We start from the raw sequence: 13,699 nt of genomic DNA, 5'->3' as shown, positions 1-13,699 counted from the left end.
TGAACTGGACGGAAAAACAGGGACATTTGGGGTTTTTGATGTCCCGTCAAGTGCTGGGTCATTCGAAGGTGAACTATTCCCACGGAAGCCAGGAGGAACCTGATTTTGCTTATCCGTTGCACTCGATTTTTTAGGCAAGCTAACAGGGGCTATCACCGGAGGGACTTGTCCTTGAATTTTGGGAGTGGTCACATTTTTGCGCCGGGGATTCCCTTGGAAAATAAATGGTGTGCTCCCGTTAGCTGTGTCCGCTTCTATTTCGTCAACTGGCAACGTGGCGAAGACATTATGTGTGTTGATTGGTTGTTGTTCTTGAGCCAGTGGAGAAGCGCCCTTTAAAATGTCCGCAAAAGTGCGCTTTGAGCGTTCCTTCAAAGAGCGCTTCTGTTTCCAGCGACTCTTATAAGTTTCACAAGCTGAGAGCTCATGTGGGGATCCCCCGCAATATGGACACTTATGCTCAGTCGCACTGCAGGATTTCCCAACATGTTGCTCTCCGCAAGTGGCACAGCGCTCCTTGTTGGCGCAATAATCTGCTGTATGACCAACTGATTTGCATTTGTTGCAAGTCATGGGCTTTGGCACGAAGAGTCGTACTGGAAGCCTCAATTTGTCCACCATAACGTAGTCAGGGAGGGCGGAACCAGCAAAAGTTACTCGAAACGAGTCGGACGGCGTGAATTTTGTTTTTCCCTCTTCCTGGGACACTTTTCCTAATTGATGACAGTCCAAAATTTTAACTTTTGTCAAAGGAAGCTTTTTAAATCTGCCATCTCCCTGTTTTATTAATTCACTCGTCAGGCCCGTTTCTGTTATCACCCCCGAAATTTCTACGATATGGCAGGGCACATATGCGCGATATTCTAGTATGAACCGGTTGTCGACAACAATCTCGTTAGCTTGCTTCCGATCAGCCACGACAACACGTAGTTTGTTCGGTCTAACTTTACAAATTTCAACCACGGAGGAATAATTTTTTGACAGATCTTTCATGATCTGAATTACATTGAGCGGTTTCCCGTTTGGTTTGGGCCGGAAGAAAACAACCCATGAGCCATTTCCAGATGCATCTTCCGGATAGATCTTGACACGGGGAGCGGAGACAGCGGAGGAGGAAGACGAGGTCGATGGTTGAGCGGAAACGGTGACGATAGAGGGGGGTGAGGAGGTGGATGGTTGAGGGGGATCGGAAGCCACAGATGAGGGATGCGAGATCGGGGGTTGAGTTAAAGTGGATGGTTCAGGGGATTGAGAGGAGAGGGTTGCGAGTTTTTTCGAGGGGGGTTTTTTGAGGTGGGATGACTCTTCTTCCGAAGTGGTATTTCGCTTTAGCGATTTTCCTGCCGCCGTTTGCACAACTAAAGCGGTATTACTTTCGGAGTCAGAGGTTTCCATATTAGGAAACTCTCTTTCCCCTTCTGCCATGATTATGCGGCAGTTAAAAAATACAATATTTTTCTTAATCTTAAAACTATCAAATCTTAAAAAATTATTTACTCTTAAATACCTAAACGCACCCACCGGTGCAGCTGAACTTGACGCTCGGTTGATTGTGTGCTGGGCGCTCCGCGCAAGTGAGATGGCAATCGAACACTACCACCACCAAAAAGTGCTTCTTCACGCTTTCACACTGTGTGGGATTGATCACCGATGTCTGATGCCGATAGTAATGGCGATGATATGGTGAAAACCAAAAGCCAGACGCTTTGCCAACTTTGGCTGAAGTGAACCTTTCCTTTCTGCTATCGCGAACACTGTATCCAGTTCACGCGCGACACTAATAAGCACCAATGCGGGAAAAAATAGCTTCACTAACGGTATCCGATCACACTAACGGGACGTACACAAAGCGCGTGCGACTTCTCGAAGCTGTCGGCGTGGAATGGGTTTATACGTTGTCAGTTACTCAGTTGCGAGTGAACACCAAACGATCCGAAGAATTACGAACGTACCCACACCAAGAAATTTGACATTTGATTTGCATGTATGGGGCTTCGGATCGATTGACGTTTACTCGCAACCGGGTAACCGACAACGTAAAAACCCGGTTTTACTGCCGTTACTCGCACGAATTTATGCGAGTGTGGGCAAAACAGAGCCAGAAACCGGTTAACCGACAACGTAAAAACCCGGTTTTACTGCCATTACTCGCACGAATTTATGCGAGTGTGGGCAAAACAGAGCCAGAAAAGTCCTTTGAGTACTAATGAGAACAATTGTCAAAAAATAAGATTAGCTCGGAAAAACGAAAAAAAAAACAGAAACTCAGCTTGGATACACACGAATAATAAGAATTACTCACTAAGTTATTTCTATTAAATTGTATGGAAAATTTTTCAACTATATTCTTAATTTCGCTCATATGAATCAGGCTGCGGGCCGCCTGAGCAACGCTGAAGGACCGCCGGTTAGCCACCATTTCTCTAGATCTTCGCATCAGGAAAAACCTCAGTGTGTGACATCAGCACTAAGAAAAGCTGTTGACTGCTAGCAGGCTGCAGTTAGACTGTGTAATAGAAATCACAATTGACATCTTCATCAGTTGCAAACTGGTGGAGCTTTATCGAACACTAAATTTGCATTTGGAGCGAGCGATCTACGAGCGACTGATTAGCAGTGACATTAGCAGCTACATTAGTTGCTGGACACTGACTGCACGGATAGAAAAGTACACAAACGCACAGAACAAATGAACGGATGATAGGAGTTCTTTCATTTTCTACCGATTCAAAGTGCTGAATCGTTATATGTAGCACATGAAGTAAATCTTGAAGAAAATTCGATTCGAGTGGTACGTAAATCCTCGAAGTGTGAAAACTATTTCATGGAAATGTGGCATGTTTTCGATTAGGCCCTCCTCAAGATAGAGGTAGTCCTACGTCAAACAAAAATCACATCTTTTCACTCCAACAGTAATACTTCTGAATAGCACCTAAGCACACTCCCCAAGGAGATGCATGGGATGGAACACAAAAACGAAGAGCGGTTAGTACGGCGCTATGGCAATTTTTGGTGGTCGCCCTACCTTTTTCAACAAAAAGTGATCTGGTTAAATATCACCAGATGAAAGATAGCTAACATCCACCGACACTGGTTGTGATAATTTGATGAGCCTTTTTTACTACACCCCAAACGCTTCTCGCTTCTCTTTTTCATAATAGCGTGATTTACGGTAGGATATTCGTCTGTCTGAGATTCCGCACGAACCATGTAAACCAATCCACCTAAGAGTAACAAAATGTGACTTTGATTGGCAGATGTAGATAGAGATATTAAAGGAATTGCAATCGTATTTGTCTAATGAGATGCTGTGTAAACACATAGTGAATTAGTTCGTATGTTAACATGGTTCCTGTGTCATAATAATTTGTTCATGTACTGTTGTAGAAATAATACTGGAACTGGCGAATGAATAATCCATTTTCATTCATGTGCGAATTCTTCGATTGCACATCATTGGCACCACCAAATTAGGTACAGTATTCAAACACCGTTGGCCCTTTTTTGGCAGAGAAAAAAAGAAGGACGGCGAGAACTGTTCCGTATCATCATTTCAAAATATTTAAATGATTCTTTCAAAAGATGCGCTTCTGACGGTCCATTCTACAATATGGGTTTGTTGAACATGATAATTAATTGAATATATGTTTCTTGTCCAAGCATCGTATATGCTGCCTGAAAAAGAAACAATATGAGACTGTGTTGATGAAAACATAAAAGAAGTGAAGGGAAAGAAAAGAAATCATTTGAAAGGAAAGATTGGGCCATAAATATTCTTCCCAAGGCATTGTTTTTTTCGGGCACGAATATCTGGTCCTATTGCTCACTTCTGCTCTCGGCTCAAGAAGTTGGTAGCAACCGGTGCTAATCTTAAATCTGAGGTATACATTCCATTCAGGAATTTTCTTGTTTCCGGTTCATGTAACGTTGCCGCTCTAATAAAAATTAATTCAGTAGGATCAGACTGAATTTATTCTCTAGGAGATGACTATCATCTTCCATCACGTAGTTTCAATATCGTTGACATCACCTCATCATTCACTGTATCATATCTCATGTGCATCGATCTGTACGTATCTCAGTTTCAAAAGGAAATATATCTATTCGGTCATCTGGAACAAATCAATTCTGTTCTAAAGCAGAAGCGCACGGACATGGTAACTTTACATTTGGTTTGTTGTTACAGTGGTCAATTTTTTCAGCCAAGAAGCAGCTCGTTTTCCAACTATAATTGCACAAGAACCATCTCCGTGAAAACATGAAAATCAAACACTAGAAATAATCATACGAAACAACAAAACAATAATAAATATTATCTCAATAATGGTGTTGGCACAATCATATTTCCATTGCATTTTTTTCGTATCGATTATAGAAATATTTTCCATGTTTGAGTTTATACTCATGTGTCAATTTGACACGACATGAAAAAAGTAAAATATTAATCAATTCGCAACGAGACCACCTCTCTTGGCGATTGCAGTTCATACAGTGGAAGCTATTTGAAAGCGTTTTGTTTTTGTAAAAAACTTTTTATTCTGAATATTTTTCACGATATTAACCAAGCCAATGTAAGATTATGTTGTTATGTAAAAATCGCAATCATCAAATTAAAAATTAACATTAACAATAAGAAATTTCACGAAGTTAACAGTTAGTATCCAAGCAATACTGAAAACATTCGTTGGAAAAACAGTTGCTTCACAGGTAATATTTAGAATATTTTATTCGAATTACTTTAAGCTTATTTTGATCGATAATTGTAAATAATGTGGCGAGTATCTGATAATACATGGATGCCTTCATGATGAACCGCAAAGTGAAATAGAGCGTAGATTTGGAACTATTTATTATACTGAACTCCACGGATGTTTTTCAAACTTATATTCGCGTTTGCCGCAAAAATATTATTTGTCAAATACCTTCGACAAGTAAACCTGTTTTTTTTCTTCTAAAATATTTAGGCTGATCAAATGTACCGTTTTGAACGGGACAGTACTTTTTACCCCGTTACCCCGTCTTTCCATAAATTTGTACCGTATTTTGAGTATACAGAAAATTCTTATGTTCCTGTCATCATTTCCTACTGTCATTATTTTCAATAATTTTATTCGAATGAATAACTGTGGGAAATTTTCAGCCAAGAAGCAACTCGTTTTCCAACTATAAATTGAATAAATTGGGATTTACATTGTTGCACGCGCAGAAATTTCACACAATTGTCTTCAACATGCAATCGATAATCAATGGTGAACCAATGGCAAAAGTCTCCGGTTTGATACGGGGTCTAAAGGGGCTTAAGTCAAAACTACTTCCTTCCTTTTATGTTAAGGAATTCTAAAAAAATCGTCAAAATTAATGGCAATGCCAGTGGTAGACACATCGTCTCTTTCAACAAGCCGAATAAATGTTTGACAGGTCCCCAACTGATGTCTCTGTTAAAAATCAATCATAGTTTGATGGAAGACCTACGCTTGTATTAAGTTTGTATTTAAGTCCATTCCCAGCTGACCATTCAAAGAAGCATTAGTAAAAATCTTCTTTTTTAAATGGATCAAAGCATTTTATTTCATGAGTATACAATGACTAAAGGAATTAAAATTAATGAGATAAAAAGGTGGAACTAATAATCTTTGCTAGATCGTTGGGTGCAAATATTCTCAGGAATGGAAAACAAATATCTATAGCGTGAGGCTATATACAAATATCTATAGCGTAAAGCTTCCTAATTATATTTTATGTCTGTCTGGTAGTACCGCACTACGCTTGCATTGATAAAAGAATAATTTTTGGATGGTGATAAAAAAAATTACAAAAGATAATTAAATGTGACAAATTTCCCAAAAAACATAATTTTATTGACTATGGCACAAACATATTTCAAAGCCCTATCGGGCGGCCCTCTGGCAGTTGACCAAAGTTTGTGTCGTTGCTGTCGAAAACATAATTGTAATGTTTTCGGTTCTTTCTTAGCTTTATCCGTTAGTTCCTCCTCCGTTTTCGCAACTGAAGGAGGAGGCAACTTTCGGCAGACACTCGGCAAGATTAAAACGAAAGAGTAGCGCGTCTAACGAACAGTGATTGGACATGAGTCGAGAGAAGGTGCGAATAAAGTCCCGACTTAAGTCCAGACTTTTGAACCATGGTTTGAGGCTAACCTTAGGGATAATCGAGTGAAGCCACCGACCCAATTCATCTTCGTTCCACTTACGTTGCCAGTTAGCGATGGTATTTTTACGGACTAAAGAATAAAATTCATTGAAAGCGATTTGACGCTGATAAATATCGCCTTCAATTGCACCTACCTTTGCTAATGAGTGAGCCCTCTCATTACCCGGAATTGAGCAATGTGAAGGGACCCAGACAAAGGTAATGACATAACAGCGTCTGGTTAAAGCACTCAAATTTTCTCGTATTCTCTCAAGGAAGTACGGCGAGTGCTTTTCCGGCCTCACTGAACGGATAGCTTCGACAGAGCTAAGACTATCCGTTACAATGTAATAGTGTTCAACAGGTCGTGAGGCGACGCTGTCCAGCGCCCAATGTATTGCTGCCAATTCAGCAATATACACAGAGCAAGGATTCTGAAGACTGTGGGAGGTGCTAAAAATTTCGTTGAACACTCCAAATCCTGTGGACTCATTCATAGAGGACCCATCAGTAAAGTACATATTATCACAATTGACACGCCCATACTTTGCATTGAAGATCGTAGGAACGATCCCCGATCGATGATAATCTGGAATTCCATGGATTTTCTCCTTCATGAACAGATCAAAATGTACAGAGGAATTGATGTAGTCAGGAAAACAAACACGGTTGGGAGTAGACGAAGAAGGATCAACCTGCATGGAGATGAATTCATGATATGAGCTCATGAATCCTGAATGAAAATTTAGCTCGATAAGCTGCTCCAAATTTCCGATCACCAATGGGTTCATAACCTTACACCGGATGAGGAACCGAAGAGATAATAAATTGAAGCGATCTTTTAGTGGGAGTAGGCCTGCCAAAACCTCGAGACTCATGGTATGCGTTGAGGGCATACATCCCAACGCAATACGGAGACAAAGATACTGAATTCGCTCGAGTTTAATGAGATGTGTTTTGGCAGCTGATTGAAAACAGAAACTGCCATACTCCATCACTGAGAGAATAGTTGTTCGATACAACATTATAAGATCTTCGGGATGGGCTCCCCACCATGTGCCGGTGATTGTACCGAGAAAGTTTATTCTTTGTTGGCATTTTTTACTCAGATACCTAATATGCGCCCCCCAAGTACATTTGGAGTCGAACCAGACCCCAAGATACTTGAATGACATAGCATGAGTGATCGGTTTACCCAAAAGTTGGAGCTTTGGTTTTGCTGATCTATGCTTCCTAGAAAAAACCCCCATCTCTGTATGATGTCATGTTTTTGACAGCGATCGTATTCACACTCTAGCTACGCGTAGAATTTTTCTTTATCGTCATCGGTGCTAACAAGATGGGGGATGTGGACGTTGATAATGCTGATGTTGTAGAACTGGCCTCGCATCCTCAATCTGCACATTCTTTCAATGATCGGCCACCAGCCGTTTCTGCATCTCTCCCATCGCGATGAAAGCTGTAGCTAACTCGTGTGTGTTGTCGTAGTTCTGGTAGATGGTATACCCACCTTGAAACGACCGCACCATCGCCCCTTTCCAGCTCACCTCCTGCAGCGCTACGATGTTGAAATTGCGGGCTCTGAATATTTCCAAAAGAATTCGGGCACTCGGAAGAAAATTGAAAGACTTGCAGTTCCATGTAGTCCGTGTTCTTAGCGTAGGTCTAGTCCAATTGTCCTGTCTCGAATTTATTTGTGAATTTTCCTCTGCGTTTCATTTTTACAGTTGGCTTGCAGGGCCTGCACCAACCCCCTGTCTCGCCGAAGGACCAACGTGCACAGCCCTTTTGAAAGACCCCGCTGGAACGAAGACAGTGATCAGCCGTGGGGAACAGATGCTGTTTTGAGCCGCACCTCCATGGTAAACAGACGCTCGAATAGGTGCCCTTCCCTGTCAACATACGACCAAGATTCCACCGGGGTTGGCTACCCGATCTTCACTATGGTTACTGGTACCCCAGCCGACACCACGGGGAGGTACGGAAGGGAGTTACTGGACAGGAACCTAAGTACCACGAATGGGTTCTATTTGATGCATGCAGGTACGCGAAGTACCGATGATACGATTAGTTCAGTCGTTTACTAACCAACATGATTATATAAATAAGGTAAATTACCCCTTCCATCCACCTCCGTTAGCTGTTTCGTATCCCAAATCCTATCAAACGGTACATACACTGTATAAGATTTTTGTTATGTCTTAAACTGTCTGTCTGCCAGTTAGGAAGTCTTAACCTGAGTTAACTTTGAAAAACCATATCTCAGAAACGGAAAAAGACTCTCTAATATCGGGATACGTTATGTAAATCCTCAACTTTCAAGAAAATAAATCTAGTCCAAAGCCATGAAAACAATAAAATCATCTAAATCGGTTCAGTGGCTCAAATGTTATGATTTTTAGAAAAAAGTCATTCTGGAAAAAAGTGGAAGAAATAGGCACATTAAGAAAAAAATTAAAAAATAATGAATCTAATGATTTGCGATAAAAATAAAATTACCACTTTTGACGAAATTCTGAGAACCACTATATCGGTTTGCATGGAATGGCTGCTAGGGTATATTCTTGAATGCCTAAACATCAGAATTATGAAGATTTTTTTTGATGATTTCTAGGCTAGATACTGCCTTAACATCAAATAGATGCCATATTTTGAAAGACATGTTATAATTTGATGTAATTTAAATCCACGATTAATACAGTTAAATCTATTTGCAAACCTTCAATAATCTAAATGGAAAACTATTTCGAATAAACTTTTCGAAATATTAATAAATATCACTAGAGATCAACATTGACATCTTAATAAATTTATCACCTAAACACAATTGTACAGAGCACAGGATATGCTATCTGGACCAAACCATCGATTTACAACGGCGAAGATCACACAAACGGTGTGCAATATAATCCAGCAATAGAAAAGAATGCGGTGTGTAGAAACAAAAATACGCACATTCATTCAGCAATTTTCACTGTACCACCAATAGATTAGCGCGGTATTGTATCCGAAACTTGATATTTTTTCATCCTGATGCCACCTACAGTTGTCCAATGGAATAGGTTTTACTTTTCTGTATATCCATCTATAAGAGGCTCAAACCCACCATATCTATATCAATGATCATGACCAGATTGTAAAGCTGTTCCTTAAGTGTTCTCATTGTTAGAAATCAAGGTTCCTCTTGACATATTTTATATACCCTTGTTTTTGCTTGCGTTCCAAGTGAACAGTAAAACGATGTGATAACTCAATTATGTGCTTGGAGGCTGGAGAGATCTTATGAGAAAAAAAAGAAATCATAAAACACATAAAAGTGGGTACAATCGGCACACCGTAGCAAGTTTAGAACGAGAGACTCAAATCATTAATTTTAATAATTCTCTTCTATCCCCGGCTGGACCTTTTGCGTTACTTTGTGCTTTTTGATAATTCTCTCACGAAATGAAGAGGAATGTTCTGAAACTATGTGTATTGTTCAAGCGACCATGCGAGGCGGGAGGTCCGTCTCGGCATTCTTATATGTCATCACAGAATGTTCTACTATTTACTTTTTTTGTGATTATTTCAAAAGCGATGCTGTTTGAGGTGGTTTCTGTTTTGTAACGGTGGCAGCATCCACTATATAATAAAGTGATTTGCAATGTCACTTTTTGATGAAAATGTTTCCGTTACATCGAATTTCTGATATGCAATATGCAATAAACAAATATCGATGATATGATTTAATTCAATCAATGGTGGGTATTGATTGAAAATGTTAAATGTTATGCGAAAACTTAAAATACTAGGTTCATGTTAGTTTCACAGTATCAGGTAATCCAAAATTCCCTGTAATTTCGAAAATGGGATTCGAGAAAATTGAAATAAAACTTATTGTTACTTTAATTATTTTGTGCTCCATTCGCAATCAGGAAATTTTACTCGAACTTTGAATTAATTTTCCCTAGATTATTTTTTCAGTCAATTGTTTTCGGTATACTAATTTTGGTTCATAAAGTCACTCCTGTTAATCAACCCCTATCTCAATCTCCCTTCAGTGTCTACCAGAATTCGACCAAACCAAACTATTATATTTATTAGGGGAGGGGTGATAAAGACGGACACATTAAGTAAAATTGATTTTTTCGTGAATTCCATAAAAAACAAAGCTATCGCACTACGAATAGGTAGTCTAGGTTTATTTTTATAATAAAATTTGTTTTTAGTTTGAAATTTTGCAATATTAATATATCCGGCATCTGTGCAAAAATAAAAAAAAAGTCGGGAGACGGACACTTGAAGGGAAAGGAAATTCAAGTTTATGTACTTGAGATGTTTTGGAGGTCTTGAAATAGGCCTTAAAAATTATCGAACGAAAAGTCTTAACTAAAATTATCAAAATAGTTTTTCTCATTTTTTCATGTCTAACATTGCTTGCCGGATTACGTTTAAATAACCGCTCTGCTGATTCGTCCATGATATCTGCTTGCTTTTGCAAAAGTAGTTAGTGGGCATCTGTAAAAATGAAAAATGATGAAATGAAGGGAAAGAGATGCTAAAATACTCACGTAACGAAAAATATCAAAAAAATTACTTGTTAGCAATGAAAACCCTATTTTCTGCAGATGAAAATTTTCTTCGAACTGTTCTTTGTAGATCACTTTTATGTTTTTATTCACAATTTTGGCAGACGGTCAGCTAGGTGTACACAGTGAATGTCAAATCAATTGATGCACTGTATTGCAAGTTTATACAACATTCATATTTGAAATGAATATGTGTTTTGTCAATTATACATATGTGTCCATCTTATCCACCCTGTCCGTCTTTCCCGACTTTCACCTACATACATGCAACAAGATTCAAAAAGTTGTACACACAAGTCAACTAGTCAAGCTTTATTTGTATGATGGTGTGAACAATATCTTGCTAACGATACATGAAAACGTTATAAGTCAATCACATTTCACAGAACTTTAAAAAACACATTATTTTATAATAACATCGTGATATGAACAAATAAAATTCAAAGGCAATACCAACCGATAAATTTAATAGCAAATTTCCCATATTCCATTCAAATGACCATCATTCGATGAACGGTTTTCATATTTTTTTAACCCGAATCGTCCTTCCAAATCAAAGCACATTATTTTTCATAGCATTCAACGGCAACACCTTTTGTAAAGGATTGGCGCCAGGTAGGCAACAATAGTACCAGTCGAACAAAAGTGTCCCAAGATGAAAAAAGCACAGTTGGAAGAGAACTGTAAAGAATGCCCACGAAAAATGTTTTGAAGAAAATGCTTGATTGAAGAATGTAGGTATGTTCCCTAAAATTTATATTTCTCAATCGTGCCTTGGTTCCTTTAGATATTTACCAAAGGGAAACTAGAGGGTGTATTGTTGTTAACGCCATCTGCTTCATCAATGAATTTGAACAATAAATTTCCGAACAGAAACCTTCCGCTAGGTGGTTTGTCTTACCTCCAACATACTTTTTACGATAGAAGATACCGATCAATTTCAAAGAATTTATTCCGTAGGAAAACCATTGTAGCACCTTTCCGCTTTTCATCAATACTGTATTCTATTGTAAAAAGAAACGTCGGTCGACAAGCTTTGACTCTATCAAGTGAAGAATGATCATCGGATTTCATTCGTTCATTACGCTATTCAACATTCATAAATACTAATTACTTAATTCAATTAGTTACAAAATACCACACTTCGGTGTGATAGTAATTGGTAGTTAATTGAAAAGGAATTTAATTTCAAACTAGTAACAGTTCGGGTGAAAAGTTTATAAGGTAACACAGTAAAACCATTTTTGCAAAATTCAATTTTATTATTCAACATAATTGCCTTCGAGGTCAATACAGTGATTATACGAGGGTCACTATTTATATTTCGGGAATTGGCAACACTGATGTCATGTGAGTCCATCTGACGGTTCGATCGTAAAGTTTAACATTTTTGACGATATACGTACTCAGAACATTTTGTCATACGGACGCAATTTGTTTATTTTATATTTAGTTGAAAGTTTGGTCTCGGCAAAAAAATGAAACTGAATCGTGAACATTTTCGTGCGATGATTTTTTACGACTTTCGACGTGGATTATCACAACAAGAGAGCGTCGATCAACTTAATTTGACTTTTGGCGATGAAGCTCCATCAAAAACCACTGTGTATCGCTGGTATAGTGAATTCAATCGTGGTCGTAGTGGTCGTTGTCCGACGAGTTTCGTGAAGGTCGTCCAAAATCGACTGTAGTGCCAGAAAACATCGATGATGTGCACGAAATGATTAAGCAAGATCGTCATCGTATTGTGAGATTGAGGTATCCCTAAGCATCAGATCCACCAGCATATATGCGATTTTACATGAACACTTAGTTGTGCGAAAATTATGTTCACGTTGGATCCCACATAATTTGACAATCGCTCAAAAATGATTTTGATTTTGTCTATTTATGCGGACAATCAATCGTTTCAATGAATATTTGTCCGCATAGCTAGACGTAATCATGTTTAGAATCAAACCAAAATTTTAGGGTAGTTTTATACATATACTAGCTGACCCGGCAAACGTTGTTCTGCCATATAATGTATTTCTAGAGAATATTTTGGTTGGTAAAAATAACGAATATACTTCAAGAGAGTTTGTATGTTATCATTCAGATCTGTCAAATTGATCTAAAAGATGGCGAAACATACATATGCGTACCTCTTATTTTCGAATTTTCCCTTTTTATTTAAAATATCCTTCTTATATATGAAGATGTGCATAGTCAATTTTTTCGAATTTTTCAAATCATCTCAAATATATTCCAAAGTAATCTATCATTCTAATTTGAGTGAAGACAAACCTCACAAAATATATGGACGACGTAGATCTGATCAGCCGTAATCCCTTGATGATGAGTTATACGTACGTGGGAAAAACTCTCTTTTATATATGAAGATGTACATAGTCAATTTTTTCGTATTTTTCAAATCATCTCAAATATTTTCCAAAGTACTCTATCATTCTAATTTGGGCGAAGACAAACTTACAAAATGTATGGACGACGTAGATCCGATCAGCTGTTCTCCCGTGATGTTGAGTTATACGTACGTGGGAAAAACTCTTTTATATATAAAGATTTTTTTTTATCAAAAATATATATTTCTATTAAGGCTCATATGGCGTCAGCCTAACGGGGCCGGGAGTTCAATATTTTGACAATGTTTGCTTACAACTATGTTAGTAATATGTAACCGATTACTCGCGGTTGGCTCGAGGTTAGTATTACAAGTGTTCTCATAATTGGTATGTTGCAGTCTTCGATGCTCTGTACGTGTGCCCGACACGGGATACTTCCTATTGGGATGCAGCTGACCATCAATCAGCAACGCCCCCCTAGTCTGTACCCCATATCTAGCGTGGTGCGTCTTTCTCGACTCGAGGAATCCAGGATAGAATGGTGTGGTGCATAATATTTGAGCTGCATAATTACAAACAGATGTAGCTAACAACAATAAAATTCCATCGTCTTGGCCTCGAACGTGGGCAATAACACCC

The sequence above is a fragment of the Toxorhynchites rutilus genome, chromosome 1, assembly GCF_029784135.1.
Source record: "Toxorhynchites rutilus septentrionalis strain SRP chromosome 1, ASM2978413v1, whole genome shotgun sequence".
In the NCBI taxonomy this organism is placed as follows: domain Eukaryota; kingdom Metazoa; phylum Arthropoda; class Insecta; order Diptera; family Culicidae; genus Toxorhynchites; species Toxorhynchites rutilus.
Note: the sequence above shows the minus strand (reverse complement) of the source record.